Source organism: Phyllobates terribilis, unplaced genomic scaffold, assembly GCF_046119375.1.
Source record: "Phyllobates terribilis strain yellow unplaced genomic scaffold, ASM4611937v1 Scaffold_40__1_contigs__length_11209783, whole genome shotgun sequence".
Classification (NCBI taxonomy): domain Eukaryota; kingdom Metazoa; phylum Chordata; class Amphibia; order Anura; family Dendrobatidae; genus Phyllobates; species Phyllobates terribilis.
In genome coordinates, this window is record NW_027362800.1 from 2,650,426 (window position 1) to 2,671,038 (window position 20,613).

Sequence of the window (20,613 nt, forward strand, 5' to 3'; positions counted from 1 at the left end):
GGACTCCCGTTAAGAAGACATGCTGTCAACCTCTAGATCCCTCACATGCCTGCACTTTTCGGCTTGCTGCTGCTGCAATCCACGCGTTTTAGATCTGCATAACTCCACCTCTTTTAGCACAGTACCCTCAACCCCCGGCTGTTCCCACCCGCCTCAACACCGTTGGAAGGGAGGAGAACCAATTAAGGCGGGGGGGGGGTGGAACGAGCAGCTGTCTACCCTTAGCAGGAGGGTTGCTGATTAATTACCTCTCCTGCTGCTGCTGCTGCTGGCTGTCCAGCAGCAGACTGAAGGTGGCTGCTGCTGTGCGCAGGTATATAAAGGCTCAGAGCCTATTATGACACGCGCAGCCAGCGTTCCATTGCCACATTCCGTCTACTGCAGGCGGGATACCTGGATGGCTGAATGTCACTGAGAAGCTCACAGAGACCGCCATAAGCAACAGTTTAAAAGAATGCCACAGACTAATCAACCAAACTTTTTGGGTTGGTTTCTCTTTTATAGTCTGCAGGCATTAAATGAAAGAAGTCAGTGTTCCAGCAGAGGGAGACAACGTTTCAGAAAAGGCATTGTAGCAAACCAAAAAAGAAATTTTAAGCGCAGCAGAGTAACCAGCTCACATACCTGTTAGCTCAGGTGAGTTTAAAAGGCTGCTGTTGATAACAAGGGCATTTGCTAAATAGATGGTGTGTGTGCAACAATATACTGAAAGGTCAATTATATTGTGCAGCTTATCTCACCACCTGTAGTTATTTAGGTGAAAGCTCCAAAATGCTTGCCTAATATGTCTGTTTATCCAAAAGGAAGTATAGAGGGAGAGCTAGATAGATAGCATTGCATTACATTACATTACATGGCAATGCAATGCACAGTTGCTGAAGTTGAACCAAAATGAGCTTGTCATCTGGCTTCTGCAACTTTTAACATGAAAAATCCAATGAGGAGAAGAAAAGCAAAGCCAAAGAGTCCATCCCAAAATCCGACAAACAAGCAAAATGAACAAAAAGCATTGAATTCAATTCTTTCTGATTTTAGAAACTGCATTAAAGAAGGGGTGCACCGGTCCTGGAGATACTGCAATACCAGGTCAATGCGTGGAGTGGACAGAGCAAGCTCTTTTTCCATCTCCCTGTTCTAAAAATCCATTTAATATATGGTCCCCAGATAGGGGACGTATCAGATATTAAACTGATAAGAACAGATACTACACTTGATCTTAGCCAAAAGGCCGAGAAGCGATAACCAGAATTGGTTTCCGACTACGGTGCCACCCAAGGATTCTGAAAAGTCCATTTGTGGAGATGGCCACCTGGACTCCCGTTAAGAAGACATGCTGTCAACCTCTAGATCCCTCACATGCCTGCACTTTTCGGCTTGCTGCTGCTGCAATCCACGCGTTTTAGATCTGCATAACTCCACCTCTTTTAGCACAGTACCCTTAACCCCCGGCTGTTCCCACCCGCCTCAACACCGTTGGAAGGGAGGAGAACCAATTAAGGTGGGGGGGGGGGTGGAACGAGCAGCTGTCTACCCTTAGCAGGAGGGTTGCTGATTAATTACCTCTCCTGCTGCTGCTGCTGGCTGTCCAGCAGCAGACTGAAGGTGGCTGCTGCTGTGCGCAGGTATATAAAGGCTCAGAGCCTATTATGACACGCGCAGCCAGCGTTCCATTGCCACATTCCGTCTACTGCAGGCGGGATACCTGGATGGCTGAATGTCACTGAGAAGCTCACAGAGACCGCCATAAGCAACAGTTTAAAAGAATGCCACAGACTAATCAACCAAACTTTTTGGGTTGGTTTCTCTTTTATAGTCTGCAGGCATTAAATGAAAGAAGTCAGTGTTCCAGCAGAGGGAGACAACGTTTCAGAAAAGGCATTGTAGCAAACCAAAAAAGAAATTTTAAGCGCAGCAGAGTAACCAGCTCACATACCTGTTAGCTCAGGTGAGTTTAAAAGGCTGCTGTTGATAACAAGGGCATTTGCTAAATAGATGGTGTGTGTGCAACAATATACTGAAAGGTCAATTATATTGTGCAGCTTATCTCACCACCTGTAGTTATTTAGGTGAAAGCTCCAAAATGCTTGCCTAATATGTCTGTTTATCCAAAAGGAAGTATAGAGGGAGAGCTAGATAGATTGCATTGCATTACATTACATTACATGGCAATGCAATGCACAGTTGCTGAAGTTGAACCAAAATGAGCTTGTCATCTGGCTTCTGCAACTTTTAACATGAAAAATCCAATGAGGAGAAGAAAAGCAAAGCCAAAGAGTCCATCCCAAAATCCGACAAACAAGCAAAATGAACAAAAAGCATTGAATTCAATTCTTTCTGATTTTAGAAACTGCATTAAAGAAGGGGTGCACCGGTCCTGGAGATACTGCAATACCAGGTCAATGCGTGGAGTGGACAGAGCAAGCTCTTTTTCCATCTCCCTGTTCTAAAAATCCATTTAATATATGGTCCCCAGATAGGGGACGTATCAGATATTAAACTGATAAGAACAGATACTACACTTGATCTTAGCCAAAAGGCCGAGAAGCGATAACCAGAATTGGTTTCCGACTACGGTGCCACCCAAGGATTCTGAAAAGTCCATTTGTGGAGATGGCCACCTGGACTCCCGTTAAGAAGACATGCTGTCAACCTCTAGATCCCTCACATGCCTGCACTTTTCGGCTTGCTGCTGCTGCAATCCACGCGTTTTAGATCTGCATAACTCCACCTCTTTTAGCACAGTACCCTCAACCCCCGGCTGTTCCCACCCGCCTCAACACCGTTGGAAGGGAGGAGAACCAATTAAGGCGGGGGGGGGGTGGAACGAGCAGCTGTCTACCCTTAGCAGGAGGGTTGCTGATTAATTACCTCTCCTGCTGCTGCTGCTGCTGGCTGTCCAGCAGCAGACTGAAGGTGGCTGCTGCTGTGCGCAGGTATATAAAGGCTCAGAGCCTATTATGACACGCGCAGCCAGCGTTCCATTGCCACATTCCGTCTACTGCAGGCGGGATACCTGGATGGCTGAATGTCACTGAGAAGCTCACAGAGACCGCCATAAGCAACAGTTTAAAAGAATGCCACAGACTAATCAACCAAACTTTTTGGGTTGGTTTCTCTTTTATAGTCTGCAGGCATTAAATGAAAGAAGTCAGTGTTCCAGCAGAGGGAGACAACGTTTCAGAAAAGGCATTGTAGCAAACCAAAAAAGAAATTTTAAGCGCAGCAGAGTAACCAGCTCACATACCTGTTAGCTCAGGTGAGTTTAAAAGGCTGCTGTTGATAACAAGGGCATTTGCTAAATAGATGGTGTGTGTGCAACAATATACTGAAAGGTCAATTATATTGTGCAGCTTATCTCACCACCTGTAGTTATTTAGGTGAAAGCTCCAAAATGCTTGCCTAATATGTCTGTTTATCCAAAAGGAAGTATAGAGGGAGAGCTAGATAGATAGCATTGCATTACATTACATTACATGGCAATGCAATGCACAGTTGCTGAAGTTGAACCAAAATGAGCTTGTCATCTGGCTTCTGCAACTTTTAACATGAAAAATCCAATGAGGAGAAGAAAAGCAAAGCCAAAGAGTCCATCCCAAAATCCGACAAACAAGCAAAATGAACAAAAAGCATTGAATTCAATTCTTTCTGATTTTAGAAACTGCATTAAAGAAGGGGTGCACCGGTCCTGGAGATACTGCAATACCAGGTCAATGCGTGGAGTGGACAGAGCAAGCTCTTTTTCCATCTCCCTGTTCTAAAAATCCATTTAATATATGGTCCCCAGATAGGGGACGTATCAGATATTAAACTGATAAGAACAGATACTACACTTGATCTTAGCCAAAAGGCCGAGAAGCGATAACCAGAATTGGTTTCCGACTACGGTGCCACCCAAGGATTCTGAAAAGTCCATTTGTGGAGATGGCCACCTGGACTCCCGTTAAGAAGACATGCTGTCAACCTCTAGATCCCTCACATGCCTGCACTTTTCGGCTTGCTGCTGCTGCAATCCACGCGTTTTAGATCTGCATAACTCCACCTCTTTTAGCACAGTACCCTCAACCCCCGGCTGTTCCCACCCGCCTCAACACCGTTGGAAGGGAGGAGAACCAATTAAGGCGGGGGGGGGGGTGGAACGAGCAGCTGTCTACCCTTAGCAGGAGGGTTGCTGATTAATTACCTCTCCTGCTGCTGCTGCTGCTGGCTGTCCAGCAGCAGACTGAAGGTGGCTGCTGCTGTGCGCAGGTATATAAAGGCTCAGAGCCTATTATGACACGCGCAGCCAGCGTTCCATTGCCACATTCCGTCTACTGCAGGCGGGATACCTGGATGGCTGAATGTCACTGAGAAGCTCACAGAGACCGCCATAAGCAACAGTTTAAAAGAATGCCACAGACTAATCAACCAAACTTTTTGGGTTGGTTTCTCTTTTATAGTCTGCAGGCATTAAATGAAAGAAGTCAGTGTTCCAGCAGAGGGAGACAACGTTTCAGAAAAGGCATTGTAGCAAACCAAAAAAGAAATTTTAAGCGCAGCAGAGTAACCAGCTCACATACCTGTTAGCTCAGGTGAGTTTAAAAGGCTGCTGTTGATAACAAGGGCATTTGCTAAATAGATGGTGTGTGTGCAACAATATACTGAAAGGTCAATTATATTGTGCAGCTTATCTCACCACCTGTAGTTATTTAGGTGAAAGCTCCAAAATGCTTGCCTAATATGTCTGTTTATCCAAAAGGAAGTATAGAGGGAGAGCTAGATAGATAGCATTGCATTACATTACATTACATGGCAATGCAATGCACAGTTGCTGAAGTTGAACCAAAATGAGCTTGTCATCTGGCTTCTGCAACTTTTAACATGAAAAATCCAATGAGGAGAAGAAAAGCAAAGCCAAAGAGTCCATCCCAAAATCCGACAAACAAGCAAAATGAACAAAAAGCATTGAATTCAATTCTTTCTGATTTTAGAAACTGCATTAAAGAAGGGGTGCACCGGTCCTGGAGATACTGCAATACCAGGTCAATGCGTGGAGTGGACAGAGCAAGCTCTTTTTCCATCTCCCTGTTCTAAAAATCCATTTAATATATGGTCCCCAGATAGGGGACGTATCAGATATTAAACTGATAAGAACAGATACTACACTTGATCTTAGCCAAAAGGCCGAGAAGCGATAACCAGAATTGGTTTCCGACTACGGTGCCACCCAAGGATTCTGAAAAGTCCATTTGTGGAGATGGCCACCTGGACTCCCGTTAAGAAGACATGCTGTCAACCTCTAGATCCCTCACATGCCTGCACTTTTCGGCTTGCTGCTGCTGCAATCCACGCGTTTTAGATCTGCATAACTCCACCTCTTTTAGCACAGTACCCTCAACCCCCGGCTGTTCCCACCCGCCTCAACACCGTTGGAAGGGAGGAGAACCAATTAAGGCGGGGGGGGGGGTGGAACGAGCAGCTGTCTACCCTTAGCAGGAGGGTTGCTGATTAATTACCTCTCCTGCTGCTGCTGCTGCTGGCTGTCCAGCAGCAGACTGAAGGTGGCTGCTGCTGTGCGCAGGTATATAAAGGCTCAGAGCCTATTATGACACGCGCAGCCAGCGTTCCATTGCCACATTCCGTCTACTGCAGGCGGGATACCTGGATGGCTGAATGTCACTGAGAAGCTCACAGAGACCGCCATAAGCAACAGTTTAAAAGAATGCCACAGACTAATCAACCAAACTTTTTGGGTTGGTTTCTCTTTTATAGTCTGCAGGCATTAAATGAAAGAAGTCAGTGTTCCAGCAGAGGGAGACAACGTTTCAGAAAAGGCATTGTAGCAAACCAAAAAAGAAATTTTAAGCGCAGCAGAGTAACCAGCTCACATACCTGTTAGCTCAGGTGAGTTTAAAAGGCTGCTGTTGATAACAAGGGCATTTGCTAAATAGATGGTGTGTGTGCAACAATATACTGAAAGGTCAATTATATTGTGCAGCTTATCTCACCACCTGTAGTTATTTAGGTGAAAGCTCCAAAATGCTTGCCTAATATGTCTGTTTATCCAAAAGGAAGTATAGAGGGAGAGCTAGATAGATAGCATTGCATTACATTACATTACATGGCAATGCAATGCACAGTTGCTGAAGTTGAACCAAAATGAGCTTGTCATCTGGCTTCTGCAACTTTTAACATGAAAAATCCAATGAGGAGAAGAAAAGCAAAGCCAAAGAGTCCATCCCAAAATCCGACAAACAAGCAAAATGAACAAAAAGCATTGAATTCAATTCTTTCTGATTTTAGAAACTGCATTAAAGAAGGGGTGCACCGGTCCTGGAGATACTGCAATACCAGGTCAATGCGTGGAGTGGACAGAGGAAGCTCTTTTTCCATCTCCCTGTTCTAAAAATCCATTTAATATATGGTCCCCAGATAGGGGACGTATCAGATATTAAACTGATAAGAACAGATACTACACTTGATCTTAGCCAAAAGGCCGAGAAGCGATAACCAGAATTGGTTTCCGACTACGGTGCCACCCAAGGATTCTGAAAAGTCCATTTGTGGAGATGGCCACCTGGACTCCCGTTAAGAAGACATGCTGTCAACCTCTAGATCCCTCACATGCCTGCACTTTTTGGCTTGCTGCTGCTGCAATCCACGCGTTTTAGATCTGCATAACTCCACCTCTTTTAGCACAGTACCCTCAACCCCCGGCTGTTCCCACCCGCCTCAACACCGTTGGAAGGGAGGAGAACCAATTAAGGCGGGGGGGGGGGGTGGAACGAGCAGCTGTCTACCCTTAGCAGGAGGGTTGCTGATTAATTATCTCTCCTGCTGCTGCTGCTGCTGGCTGTCCAGCAGCAGACTGAAGGTGGCTGCTGCTGTGCGCAGGTATATAAATGCTCAGAGCCTATTATGACACGCGCAGCCAGCGTTCCATTGCCACATTCCGTCTACTGCAGGCGGGATACCTGGATGGCTGAATGTCACTGAGAAGCTCACAGAGACCGCCATAAGCAACAGTTTAAAAGAATGCCACAGACTAATCAACCAAACTTTTTGGGTTGGTTTCTCTTTTATAGTCTGCAGGCATTAAATGAAAGAAGTCAGTGTTCCAGCAGAGGGAGACAACGTTTCAGAAAAGGCATTGTAGCAAACCAAAAAAGAAATTTTAAGCGCAGCAGAGTAACCAGCTCACATACCTGTTAGCTCAGGTGAGTTTAAAAGGCTGCTGTTGATAACAAGGGCATTTGCTAAATAGATGGTGTGTGTGCAACAATATACTGAAAGGTCAATTATATTGTGCAGCTTATCTCACCACCTGTAGTTATTTAGGTGAAAGCTCCAAAATGCTTGCCTAATATGTCTGTTTATCCAAAAGGAAGTATAGAGGGAGAGCTAGATAGATAGCATTGCATTACATTACATTACATGGCAATGCAATGCACAGTTGCTGAAGTTGAACCAAAATGAGCTTGTCATCTGGCTTCTGCAACTTTTAACATGAAAAATCCAATGAGGAGAAGAAAAGCAAAGCCAAAGAGTCCATCCCAAAATCCGACAAACAAGCAAAATGAACAAAAAGCATTGAATTCAATTCTTTCTGATTTTAGAAACTGCATTAAAGAAGGGGTGCACCGGTCCTGGAGATACTGCAATACCAGGTCAATGCGTGGAGTGGACAGAGCAAGCTCTTTTTCCATCTCCCTGTTCTAAAAATCCATTTAATATATGGTCCCCAGATAGGGGACGTATCAGATATTAAACTGATAAGAACAGATACTACACTTGATCTTAGCCAAAAGGCCGAGAAGCGATAACCAGAATTGGTTTCCGACTACGGTGCCACCCAAGGATTCTGAAAAGTCCATTTGTGGAGATGGCCACCTGGACTCCCGTTAAGAAGACATGCTGTCAACCTCTAGATCCCTCACATGCCTGCACTTTTCGGCTTGCTGCTGCTGCAATCCACGCGTTTTAGATCTGCATAACTCCACCTCTTTTAGCACAGTACCCTCAACCCCCGGCTGTTCCCACCCGCCTCAACACCGTTGGAAGGGAGGAGAACCAATTAAGGCGGGGGGGGGGGTGGAACGAGCAGCTGTCTACCCTTAGCAGGAGGGTTGCTGATTAATTACCTCTCCTGCTGCTGCTGCTGCTGGCTGTCCAGCAGCAGACTGAAGGTGGCTGCTGCTGTGCGCAGGTATATAAAGGCTCAGAGCCTATTATGACACGCGCAGCCAGCGTTCCATTGCCACATTCCGTCTACTGCAGGCGGGATACCTGGATGGCTGAATGTCACTGAGAAGCTCACAGAGACCGCCATAAGCAACAGTTTAAAAGAATGCCACAGACTAATCAACCAAACTTTTTGGGTTGGTTTCTCTTTTATAGTCTGCAGGCATTAAATGAAAGAAGTCAGTGTTCCAGCAGAGGGAGACAACGTTTCAGAAAAGGCATTGTAGCAAACCAAAAAAGAAATTTTAAGCGCAGCAGAGTAACCAGCTCACATACCTGTTAGCTCAGGTGAGTTTAAAAGGCTGCTGTTGATAACAAGGGCATTTGCTAAATAGATGGTGTGTGTGCAACAATATACTGAAAGGTCAATTATATAGTGCAGCTTATCTCACCACCTGTAGTTATTTAGGTGAAAGCTCCAAAATGCTTGCCTAATATGTCTGTTTATCCAAAAGGAAGTATAGAGGGAGAGCTAGATAGATAGCATTGCATTACATTACATTACATGGCAATGCAATGCACAGTTGCTGAAGTTGAACCAAAATGAGCTTGTCATCTGGCTTCTGCAACTTTTAACATGAAAAATCCAATGAGGAGAAGAAAAGCAAAGCCAAAGAGTCCATCCCAAAATCCGACAAACAAGCAAAATGAACAAAAAGCATTGAATTCAATTCTTTCTGATTTTAGAAACTGCATTAAAGAAGGGGTGCACCGGTCCTGGAGATACTGCAATACCAGGTCAATGCGTGGAGTGGACAGAGCAAGCTCTTTTTCCATCTCCCTGTTCTAAAAATCCATTTAATATATGGTCCCCAGATAGGGGACGTATCAGATATTAAACTGATAAGAACAGATACTACACTTGATCTTAGCCAAAAGGCCGAGAAGCGATAACCAGAATTGGTTTCCGACTACGGTGCCACCGAAGGATTCTGAAAAGTCCATTTGTGGAGATGGCCACCTGGACTCCCCTTAAGAAGACATGCTGTCAACCTCTAGATCCCTCACATGCCTGCACTTTTCGGCTTGCTGCTGCTGCAATCCACGCGTTTTAGATCTGCATAACTCCACCTCTTTTAGCACAGTACCCTCAACCCCCGGCTGTTCCCACCCGCTTCAACACCGTTGGAAGGTAGGAGAACCAATTAAGGCGGGGGGGGGGGTGGAACGAGCAGCTGTCTACCCTTAGCAGGAGGGTTGCTGATTAATTACCTCTCCTGCTGCTGCTGCTGCTGGCTGTCCAGCAGCAGACTGAAGGTGGCTGCTGCTGTGCGCAGGTATATAAAGGCTCAGAGCCTATTATGACACGCGCAGCCAGCGTTCCATTGCCACATTCCGTCTACTGCAGGCGGGATACCTGGATGGCTGAATGTCACTGAGAAGCTCACAGAGACCGCCATAAGCAACAGTTTAAAAGAATGCCACAGACTAATCAACCAAACTTTTTGGGTTGGTTTCTCTTTTATAGTCTGCAGGCATTAAATGAAAGAAGTCAGTGTTCCAGCAGAGGGAGACAACGTTTCAGAAAAGGCATTGTAGCAAACCAAAAAAGAAATTTTAAGCGCAGCAGAGTAACCAGCTCACATACCTGTTAGCTCAGGTGAGTTTAAAAGGCTGCTGTTGATAACAAGGGCATTTGCTAAATAGATGGTGTGTGTGCAACAATATACTGAAAGGTCAATTATATTGTGCAGCTTATCTCACCACCTGTAGTTATTTAGGTGAAAGCTCCAAAATGCTTGCCTAATATGTCTGTTTATCCAAAAGGAAGTATAGAGGGAGAGCTAGATAGATAGCATTGCATTACATTACATTACATGGCAATGCAATGCACAGTTGCTGAAGTTGAACCAAAATGAGCTTGTCATCTGGCTTCTGCAACTTTTAACATGAAAAATCCAATGAGGAGAAGAAAAGCAAAGCCAAAGAGTCCATCCCAAAATCCGACAAACAAGCAAAATGAACAAAAAGCATTGAATTCAATTCTTTCTGATTTTAGAAACTGCATTAAAGAAGGGGTGCACCGGTCCTGGAGATACTGCAATACCAGGTCAATGCGTGGAGTGGACAGAGCAAGCTCTTTTTCCATCTCCCTGTTCTAAAAATCCATTTAATATATGGTCCCCAGATAGGGGACGTATCAGATATTAAACTGATAAGAACAGATTTTTTTGACTTGGAATGTACCCAAACATAGGCACACCCGTTTATTGGATAAAACTTAATTACAATACATTAGATATGAACATAAAATCATTACATTTTAAAATACATTCGTACATAAATTGATTTCAGTTCAATAAGGCAATAAAATTACATTAAAATACAGACAATGTGTTTAGATTGCTGTGTTCCATTCTTTTACCAGCCATTGTTTTGATAAAATTACATTTCTCTTTTTATCCAATAAATAATACATATACATTTCACTGAAAGCCAACTCTAAAACATCTTTCACAGATAAAACATCGTGTTTAAAAAGAAGGATGTTCCTGGCCTTCCATAGAGCTTCTTTGATGGTACTGATTGTCTTCCATGCGATGATCCTCTTGCTGGCGTTGGGGCACTCCACACGACCAAATAAGACAGTTTCAAAAGTAAGATCCTTAATGTTTGTCATTTTTTGAAGCAAGGGAAATATTGTAGTCCATGTTTGTCGTGCAAAGTGACAAGTCCATAAAACATGTAAAACAGTCTCATCTCCGAGGCATCTTTGTCTTGGACATCTGGCAGTTCTCACGAGTCCTCTTCGGTGTTGGAATGCCCGACATGGAAGACAATCATGCACACAGCTCCAGGCCAGGTCCTTCTGGGAATTAAAAAGATAGGGTTCATTAATAACTTTCCATATGTCAGTACATTTATTATCATTAAAATTCCCAATCTGTACAATTGATTCCTTTTGTTTGAAACCATTTAAAATCATTTTGCTATCTCTTAAGTCTTCTGCACTTTTCCCTTTTAAGTCATACGTGTTTACAATAGTTCCTAAAATCTTATAGCTTTCTGGTGTATTAAGAGCATATGGGGAACTTTAAACTGTTTCAAACCATCCATGACGTTTCATAAAATAACCTGTGTTAAAACGGATAAAATATGACCAATAACTATTTTTCGACAGTGCATTAAAACATAAAACAAAAAATCTTATTAAAACAAAAGCTCTAAAATCGGGGAAATCTTTACCGCCTTTCTCTTTAGGCTTGACCACTAACTCTCTTTTCAATTTCTCCATCTTGGAGCTCCAGAAAAAAGTGAAACAAGCTTTGATTATTTTCGTAAAGGTATGTGTGGGGGGGGGGGGACACCAAACTTAAGTACAATAACAAAGGCACAATTACCATTTTTATAACTAGTACCTTCCCTTCCATTGTTAATTTCCTCAACCTCCACATACATAGTTTTTGATTTACCTTTTGTGCCACAAGATCCCAGCTTTCTTTACCTTTGTTTGTTTCGTTAAAAATCACACCTAGAATCTTTACAGAGTCACATTCAGGAACCGGTACATCATTTAAAATCATATTCCCCACATTTAAAATACAGCTTTTATTAAAATTTACTTTAAAACCAGATCCACCACAGAAGTATTCCACTTGCCGTAGTGTTTTCCGGATAGACAGGGCATCTTTACATGTTATGGCTACATCATCCATATATCCAGTAACTTTTGCTTCTAGCCCTCCCCCACCTGGCAAATGGACGCCTCGGATTTGCTTGTCTCTCCTTAAGACACTGAGTAGGGGTTCAAGGGCACAAATAAATAACAAGGGGGACAGAGGGCAACCTTGTTTTACACCAGAATTTAAAAACACATCACTTGTCTTAAAACCATTTACTAAAACCTTACTAGTGCAACCATGATAAAATGCTTTGAGAGAGCATAAAAAACCTTCTGGTATACCCATTTTAGCTAAAACATTAAAAAGGAATTGGTGTGACACTCTATCAAATGCTTTTTCAAAGTCGAGAGACAGGACCGCCAGCTTATTTCCCCTCGACTTTGTGTCATCTATTACATCTTTGATTAGATTCAAATTTTCCCAAACACTCCTTCCTGGTATGCCACACACTTGGTTTGGGTGGATTATGTTACCTATTACCTTTTTAAGTCTATTTGCACAAATTTTTGCCATTATTTTGTAATCACAATTTAGAAGGGTGATAGGTCTCCAATTTCTTAGTTGCGTTTTGTCTTCCTTTTTGTATATAAGGGAGACCTCACCTTTCTTCCAGGAGTTCGGTAGGGTTTTTGTATTAAAACCTCACTAAAAACATAAAATAAATCCTCCTGTAAAATATCATAAAAAACCTTATAAAATTCTATGGGTATACCATCAGGCCCCGGTACTTTACCAGACTTAAAGCTTCTTATGGTCTCAGATATCTCATCTTCAGTTAGACTCTGTAATAAAACATCTTGTGAGACAGGGTCTAAAACAGTTGTAATTTCATCCAAAGTACTTTTCATAAAATGGTCATCAACAGATTTTGTGTTAAAAAGCTCGGAATAAAATTCATGCACTTTAGCTAAAACACCCTCTATGTCTTGTTTACCTTCCATTGATTCAATAAAAACACGATTTTTCACCATACATTTAAAAAAATATCGTGAACAGGTTTCATTATTTTCAACATGTTGGACCTTTGCATGGAAAATTAACTCTTTACCTCTCTGTTCCAAGGTATGCTGAATTTCACTTTTTAAGTCACTAATTTGTTTATCTACTTCAATCTCATGGCTCTTCAATTTATATAAGGTCTCCAATCTAGTGTTGAGTTGCCAATAAAATTCTCTTTTCTCTCTAGCTTTCTGGACCCCAACCTTCATAAAAAAATCTCTTATGTTCTTTTTCATCTTTTCCCACCACCTACTTATAGGGATATGGGGGTCTCTTATTTTTTTAAAATGTAAATAAAATTCAGTAAAATCAGATAAAACTTGGGGGTCTTCTAAAAGGGAAATGTTTAACTTCCAGGTACCTTTTCCTTTTTTCTTAAAATCATTACATTTCACATAAAAGGATAAAAGTTTGTGATCAGAAAAAACATTAGATAAAAGCTCACATTTAAAAGGCAATACATTTTTAGAGCAGAAAATAAAATCAATCCTGGAGCTACAATTCACGTTGCTCCAGGTTACCCATTCCTCTGCAGGCAAGTCTTTATTACACTCCTTAAAAACATCTGTTAAATTAAAATCTTGTATGACATTTTTTAACATAAAAGACGTTTTATCATAATTCCTACTTGTGGAGCTTGAGAACCTTTTTTCTCCACCTAAAATGCAGTTAAAATCTCCTGATAAAATAAGAGGGACAGAATCATTAATAAATAAGGGTAACATATTCAACATATCAGCTCTTTCTTGCTTATCTGTGGCTCCATAAAAGTTTAAAAATTGCCATTTAAAACCATCAATAAAAGCTTTTACTAATAAAATTCTACCTGGTAAAACCTCTTGAACAGAGTCAATAAAAACATTCCCTTTAAAAAGAATGGCGACCCCTGCTGACCTGGACCCGTTTGATCCTGACCATACTGAGGGTCCATGTGCCCAATCAGTCTCATATTCTGTATAATTTAAACTGTGTGGGATGCAGCATTCCTGTAAAAAGAAAACTGTAGCTGTTAGAGAGGATAAAAAATCAAAGAGAGCAACTCTTCTGGTCTTAGTTTTCAACCCTCTAGCGTTAAGAGAAAAACCACTAATCCCTGCCATAAGAGAAAAAAAGGAAATTTAGCATTCTTTCAAACTCTTACCTCAGCTGGTTTATATTTCTATTCCAGGAGATGAGGGATCATTGATCGTCAACAGAGAGCCCGTCACGGAGGACTCCTCATCTGTTAGTGTCCCAGACCGTAGACCTCCCAGGATATACTCTTGTTCCATTCTGTCCAACTCTGCTTGGTCGTATTGCCTGCCTCTTTGCTCACGAACCCCCATTTGGACCCCTATCGAGGCACCATCTGGGGGAATCGTATCGAGCACATGCGTCTCAGACGTTGACCACTTATTTTCAGGAGTTTCCAGGATCACTGAGTTAGCCATCTCCATCTCCCCCTCCATTTCTGAAGGGGGTGGGACATTGGCAACCTCCTCACCCTGTAAAGGCACCGTTTGAGGTTTCCCACTTCCATCCGGGGGTTCCGGTGGGGGTACTTCCTTAGGTGCCCTATCCACTCCGTGCAACCTGCGTTTTTTTGGCCCAGACTGTTCGCGCCCTTGAGTATTCCCAGGAGGATTCGAAGGTGAGGATTGGCCTGTAGCACCCACCCTCGGTCCCTCCGCAGGGGTTTCTGTTTGTGGGTTACCACGCCGTTCCCTCTTTTGCTTCGAGTTTCCAACAGTACACCATGGCTCACCATCCTCGGTCGGTATTTCCATACTCTCCCCCTCATTCTCCTCCGCGGGCTTGTCCGAACCAGCCGAGGGTTGGTCAGGGGGTGAGGGCTTTTCTGGTTCAGGGGGTGAAGGTCTCTCTGTTTGCCCAGCTTGAGCTCTCTTTGAGGTATTCCTAAAAGGACAATGAGAAAAAGCATGACCTCTGGAAACACAGTTGCTACAAAAAATTCCAGTTGTACAATTTTCAGTTTTATGGTCTTTGCTCCCACAGGCTACACAAGTAATGTCACAGTTAGAATGGCCGTATTTTTTGCATTTCCTACAGAATGCTGGCATCCCATTAAAAAAGAGGTCACCATTCGTGTTTCCAATTCTAAAACGTGCTGGGGGAAGTCTTATACCCCCCGGACTTGAAGGGTCCTTAATACATGTCACCGTAAATTTCCACTTACACGCCCAAACTCCGCACTCATTCATAACTTTTCCATGGCTTACCACTTTGCTGAAATAATTGGATAAAAATGAAATAACATCGCTTTCTTTTGTATAAGGAGAGTAAATTTTAACAATTACAGTTTTTATCACATCTAATTCATGTTCGACAATTTTAACACCTTTAAAGATTGGCTTTCTCTGGTAAATTATATCAGGATCATTCATTTTACGGCAAAAATCTTGGTGGATACCTTTTTCAGTGAATGTGACATCGTATACACCACGCTTTGGGTAGTCTTGGATTGCCAGGATCTCGGATTTCTGGATTGAAAAAAATTTCACAAGAAGATCATCCACAATAAAACGTAAACCTCTGTTATCTTTACCTCCCTCATGGAAGTAAAACCGCACCGTATGCCGTAACCGGGCATAGGTCGGAATTTCACCTGGATCTGAATCCATGGTGAAACAAGGATTTCCGCAACAGGAAAACGGGGATTTCCGCAACCAATAATGGGGGATTTCCGCAACTAAGGAGTCGCTGAACAATCCTAGGACTGTACAGCTGGGATCGCAACCCGTTGCCCAGGGACTAAGCCCACCTCCTTATAGCAGCAAGGGCCTAAGCCCCACTACAAGAGTGGGACCCGAACCCAAGGCCAAGAGGCGGGGTACCCCAGGCACCTTCCAACTACAACCAATGCCAGTAAAACCAACACTAGATCGCAGCCAAAAGGCCGAGAAGCGATAACCAGAATTGGTTTCCGACTACGGTGCCACCCAAGGATTCTGAAAAGTCCATTTGTGGAGATGGCCACCTGGACTCCCGTTAAGAAGACATGCTGTCAACCTCTAGATCCCTCACATGCCTGCACTTTTCGGCTTGCTGCTGCTGCAATCCACGCGTTTTAGATCTGCATAACTCCACCTCTTTTAGCACAGTACCCTCAACCCCCGGCTGTTCCCACCCGCCTCAACACCGTTGGAAGGGAGGAGAACCAATTAAGGCGGGGGGGGGGGGTGGAACGAGCAGCTGTCTACCCTTAGCAGGAGGGTTGCTGATTAATTACCTCTCCTGCTGCTGCTGCTGCTGGCTGTCCAGCAGCAGACTGAAGGTGGCTGCTGCTGTGCGCAGGTATCTAAAGGCTCAGAGCCTATTATGACACGCGCAGCCAGCGTTCCATTGCCACATTCCGTCTACTGCAGGCGGGATACCTGGATGGCTGAATGTCACTGAGAAGCTCACAGAGACCGCCATAAGCAACAGTTTAAAAGAATGCCACAGACTAATCAACCAAACTTTTTGGGTTGGTTTCTCTTTTATAGTCTGCAGGCATTAAATGAAAGAAGTCAGTGTTCCAGCAGAGGGAGACAACGTTTCAGAAAAGGCATTGTAGCAAACCAAAAAAGAAATTTTAAGCGCAGCAGAGTAACCAGCTCACATACCTGTTAGCTCAGGTGAGTTTAAAAGGCTGCTGTTGATAACAAGGGCATTTGCTAAATAGATGGTGTGTGTGCAACAATATACTGAAAGGTCAATTATATTGTGCAGCTTATCTCACCACCTGTAGTTATTTAGGTGAAAGCTCCAAAATGCTTGCCTAATATGTCTGTTTATCCAAAAGGAAGTATAGAGGGAGAGCTAGATAGATAGCATTGCATTACATTACATTACATGGCAATGCAATGCACAGTTGCTGAAGTTGAACCAAAATGAGCTTGTCATCTGGCTTCTGCAACTTTTAACATGAAAAATCCAATGAGGAGAAGAAAAGCAAAGCCAAAGAGTCCATCCCAAAATCCGACAAACAAGCAAAATGAACAAAAAGCATTGAATTCAATTCTTTCTGATTTTAGAAACTGCATTAAAGAAGGGGTGCACCGGTCCTGGAGATACTGCAATACCAGGTCAATGCGTGGAGTGGACAGAGCAAGCTCTTTTTCCATCTCCCTGTTCTAAAAATCCATTTAATATATGGTCCCCAGATAGGGGACGTATCAGATATTAAACTGATAAGAACAGATACTACACTTGATCTTAGCCAAAAGGCCGAGAAGCGATAACCAGAATTGGTTTCCGACTACGGTGCCACCCAAGGATTCTGAAAAGTCCATTTGTGGAGATGGCCACCTGGACTCCCGTTAAGAAGACATGCTGTCAACCTCTAGATCCCTCACATGCCTGCACTTTTCGGCTTGCTGCTGCTGCAATCCACGCGTTTTAGATCTGCATAACTCCACCTCTTTTAGCACAGTACCCTCAACCCCCGGCTGTTCCCACCCGCCTCAACACCGTTGGAAGGGAGGAGAACCAATTAAGGCGGGGGGGGGGGTGGAACGAGCAGCTGTCTACCCTTAGCAGGAGGGTTGCTGATTAATTACCTCTCCTGCTGCTGCTGCTGCTGGCTGTCCAGCAGCAGACTGAAGGTGGCTGCTGCTGTGCGCAGGTATATAAAGGCTCAGAGCCTATTATGACACGCGCAGCCAGCGTTCCATTGCCACATTCCGTCTACTGCAGGCGGGATACCTGGATGGCTGAATGTCACTGAGAAGCTCACAGAGACCGCCATAAGCAACAGTTTAAAAGAATGCCACAGACTAATCAACCAAACTTTTTGGGTTGGTTTCTCTTTTATAGTCTGCAGGCATTAAATGAAAGAAGTCAGTGTTCCAGCAGAGGGAGACAACGTTTCAGAAAAGGCATTGTAGCAAACCAAAAAAGAAATTTTAAGCGCAGCAGAGTAACCAGCTCACATACCTGTTAGCTCAGGTGAGTTTAAAAGGCTGCTGTTGATAACAAGGGCATTTGCTAAATAGATGGTGTGTGTGCAACAATATACTGAAAGGTCAATTATATTGTGCAGCTTATCTCACCACCTGTAGTTATTTAGGTGAAAGCTCCAAAATGCTTGCCTAATATGTCTGTTTATCCAAAAGGAAGTATAGAGGGAGAGCTAGATAGATAGCATTGCATTACATTACATTACATGGCAATGCAATGCACAGTTGCTGAAGTTGAACCAAAATGAGCTTGTCATCTGGCTTCTGCAACTTTTAACATGAAAAATCCAATGAGGAGAAGAAAAGCAAAGCCAAAGAGTCCATCCCAAAATCCGACAAACAAGCAAAATGAACAAAAAGCATTGAATTCAATTCTTTCTGATTTTAGAAACTGCATTAAAGAAGGGGTGCACCGGTCCTGGAGATACTGCAATACCAGGTCAATGCGTGGAGTGGACAGAGCAAGCTCTTTTTCCATCTCCCTGTTCTAAAAATCCATTTAATATATGGTCCCCAGATAGGGGACGTATCAGATATTAAACTGATAAGAACAGATACTACACTTGATCTTAGCCAAAAGGCCGAGAAGCGATAACCAGAATTGGTTTCCGACTACGGTGCCACCCAAGGATTCTGAAAAGTCCATTTGTGGAGATGGCCACCTGGACTCCCGTTAAGAAGACATGCTGTCAACCTCTAGATCCCTCACATGCCTGCACTTTTCGGCTTGCTGCTGCTGCAATCCACGCGTTTTAGATCTGCATAACTCCACCTCTTTTAGCACAGTACCCTCAACCCCCGGCTGTTCCCACCCGCCTCAACACCGTTGGAAGGGAGGAGAACCAATTAAGGCGGGGGGGGGGTGGAACGAGCAGCTGTCTACCCTTAGCAGGAGGGTTGCTGATTAATTACCTCTCCTGCTGCTGCTGCTGCTGGCTGTCCAGCAGCAGACTGAAGGTGGCTGCTGCTGTGCGCAGGTATATAAAGGCTCAGAGCCTATTATGACACGCGCAGCCAGCGTTCCATTGCCACATTCCGTCTACTGCAGGCGGGATACCTGGATGGCTGAATGTCACTGAGAAGCTCACAGAGACCGCCATAAGCAACAGTTTAAAAGAATGCCACAGACTAATCAACCAAACTTTTTGGGTTGGTTTCTCTTTTATAGTCTGCAGGCATTAAATGAAAGAAGTCAGTGTTCCAGCAGAGGGAGACAACATTTCAGAAAAGGCATTGTAGCAAACCAAAAAAGAAATTTTAAGCGCAGCAGAGTAACCAGCTCACATACCTGTTAGCTCAAGTGAGTTTAAAAGGCTGCTGTTGATAACAAGGGCATTTGCTAAATAGATGGTGTGTGTGCAACAATATACTGAAAGGTCAATTATATTGTGCAGCTTATCTCACCACCTGTAGTTATTTAGGTGAAAGCTCCAAAATGCTTGCCTAATATGTCTGTTTATCCAAAAGGAAGTATAGAGGGAGAGCTAGATAGATAGCATTGCATTACATTACATTACATGGCAATGCAATGCACAGTTGCTGAAGTTGAACCAAAATGAGCTTGTCATCTGGCTTCTGCAACTTTTAACATGAAAAATCCAATGAGGAGAAGAAAAGCAAAGCCAAAGAGTCCATCCCAAAATCCGACAAACAAGCAAAATGAACAAAAAGCATTGAATTCAATTCTTTCTGATTTTAGAAACTGCATTAAAGAAGGGGTGCACCGGTCCTGGAGATACTGCAATACCAGGTCAATGCGTGGAGTGGACAGAGAAAGCTCTTTTTCCATCTCCCTGTTCTAAAAATCCATTTAATATATGGTCCCCAGATAGGGGACGTATCAGATATTAAACTGATAAGAACAGATACTACACTTGATCTTAGCCAAAAGGCCGAGAAGCGATAACCAGAATTGGTTTCCGACTACGGTGCCACCCAAGGATTCTGAAAAGTCCATTTGTGGAGATGGCCACCTGGACTCCCGTTAAGAAGACATGCTGTCAACCTCTAGATCCCTCACATGCCTGCACTTTTCGGCTTGCTGCTGCTGCAATCCACGCGTTTTAGATCTGCATAACTCCACCTCTTTTAGCACAGTACCCTCAACCCCCGGCTGTTCCCACCCGCCTCAACACCGTTGGAAGGGAGGAGAACCAATTAAGGCGGGGGGGGGGGTGGAACGAGCAGCTGTCTACCCTTAGCAGGAGGGTTGCTGATTAATTACCTCTCCTGCTGCTGCTGCTGCTGCTGGCTGTCCAGCAGCAGACTGAAGGTGGCTGCTGCTGTGCGCAGGTATATAAAGGCTCAGAGCCTATTATGACACGCGCAGCCAGCTTTCCATTGCCACATTCCGTCTACTGCAGGCGGGATACCTGGATGGCTGAATGTCACTGAGAAGCTCACAGAGACCGCCATAAGCAACAGTTTAAAAGAATGCCACAGACTAATCAACCAAACTTTTTGGGTTGGTTTCTCTTTTATAGTCTGCAGGCATTAAATGAAAGAAGTCAGTGTTCCAGCAGAGGGAGACAACGTTTCAGAAAAGGCATTGTAGCAAACCAAAAAAGAAATTTTAAGCGCAGCAGAGTAACCAGCTCACATACCTGTTAGCTCAGGTGAGTTGAAAAGGCTGCTGTTGATAACAAGGGCATTTGCTAAATAGATGGTGTGTGTGCAACAATATACTGAAAGGTCAATTATATTGTGCAGCTTATCTCACCACCTGTAGTTATTTAGGTGAAAGCTCCAAAATGCTTGCCTAATATGTCTGTTTATCCAAAAGGAAGTATAGAGGGAGAGCTAGATAGATAGCATTGCATTACATTACATTACAT

General features: G+C 43.6%; 10 non-coding genes and 1 pseudogene across 10 annotated transcripts; all 11 read right to left on the bottom strand.

The window, feature by feature from the left end:
• Positions 1 to 1,049: 1,049 nt before the first annotated feature.
• LOC141186364 (U2 spliceosomal RNA) lies at positions 1,050 to 1,240 on the bottom strand. The gene has a single exon (XR_012260649.1). It is a non-coding gene; the product is annotated as a U2 spliceosomal RNA (small nuclear RNA).
• A 1,118-nt stretch (positions 1,241 to 2,358) lies between these two features.
• On the bottom strand, positions 2,359 to 2,549 carry LOC141186365 (U2 spliceosomal RNA). The gene has a single exon (XR_012260650.1). It is a non-coding gene; the product is annotated as a U2 spliceosomal RNA (small nuclear RNA).
• Positions 2,550 to 3,669: 1,120 nt separating this feature from the next.
• Positions 3,670 to 3,860, bottom strand: LOC141186366 (U2 spliceosomal RNA). The gene has a single exon (XR_012260651.1). It is a non-coding gene; the product is annotated as a U2 spliceosomal RNA (small nuclear RNA).
• A 1,121-nt stretch (positions 3,861 to 4,981) lies between these two features.
• LOC141186367 (U2 spliceosomal RNA) lies at positions 4,982 to 5,172 on the bottom strand. Its single transcript, XR_012260652.1, has one exon. It is a non-coding gene; the product is annotated as a U2 spliceosomal RNA (small nuclear RNA).
• A 1,121-nt stretch (positions 5,173 to 6,293) lies between these two features.
• Positions 6,294 to 6,484, bottom strand: LOC141185330 (U2 spliceosomal RNA). Its single transcript, XR_012260003.1, has one exon. It is a non-coding gene; the product is annotated as a U2 spliceosomal RNA (small nuclear RNA).
• Positions 6,485 to 7,606: 1,122 nt separating this feature from the next.
• LOC141186368 (U2 spliceosomal RNA) lies at positions 7,607 to 7,797 on the bottom strand. Its single transcript, XR_012260653.1, has one exon. It is a non-coding gene; the product is annotated as a U2 spliceosomal RNA (small nuclear RNA).
• Positions 7,798 to 8,918: 1,121 nt separating this feature from the next.
• LOC141186369 (U2 spliceosomal RNA) lies at positions 8,919 to 9,109 on the bottom strand. The gene has a single exon (XR_012260654.1). It is a non-coding gene; the product is annotated as a U2 spliceosomal RNA (small nuclear RNA).
• A 1,121-nt stretch (positions 9,110 to 10,230) lies between these two features.
• On the bottom strand, positions 10,231 to 10,400 carry LOC141185792 (U2 spliceosomal RNA; annotated as a pseudogene).
• Positions 10,401 to 16,869: 6,469 nt separating this feature from the next.
• LOC141186370 (U2 spliceosomal RNA) lies at positions 16,870 to 17,060 on the bottom strand. Its single transcript, XR_012260655.1, has one exon. It is a non-coding gene; the product is annotated as a U2 spliceosomal RNA (small nuclear RNA).
• Positions 17,061 to 18,181: 1,121 nt separating this feature from the next.
• On the bottom strand, positions 18,182 to 18,372 carry LOC141186373 (U2 spliceosomal RNA). The gene has a single exon (XR_012260657.1). It is a non-coding gene; the product is annotated as a U2 spliceosomal RNA (small nuclear RNA).
• A 1,120-nt stretch (positions 18,373 to 19,492) lies between these two features.
• LOC141185309 (U2 spliceosomal RNA) lies at positions 19,493 to 19,683 on the bottom strand. Its single transcript, XR_012259984.1, has one exon. It is a non-coding gene; the product is annotated as a U2 spliceosomal RNA (small nuclear RNA).
• Between the last annotated feature and the right edge of the window lie 930 nt (positions 19,684 to 20,613).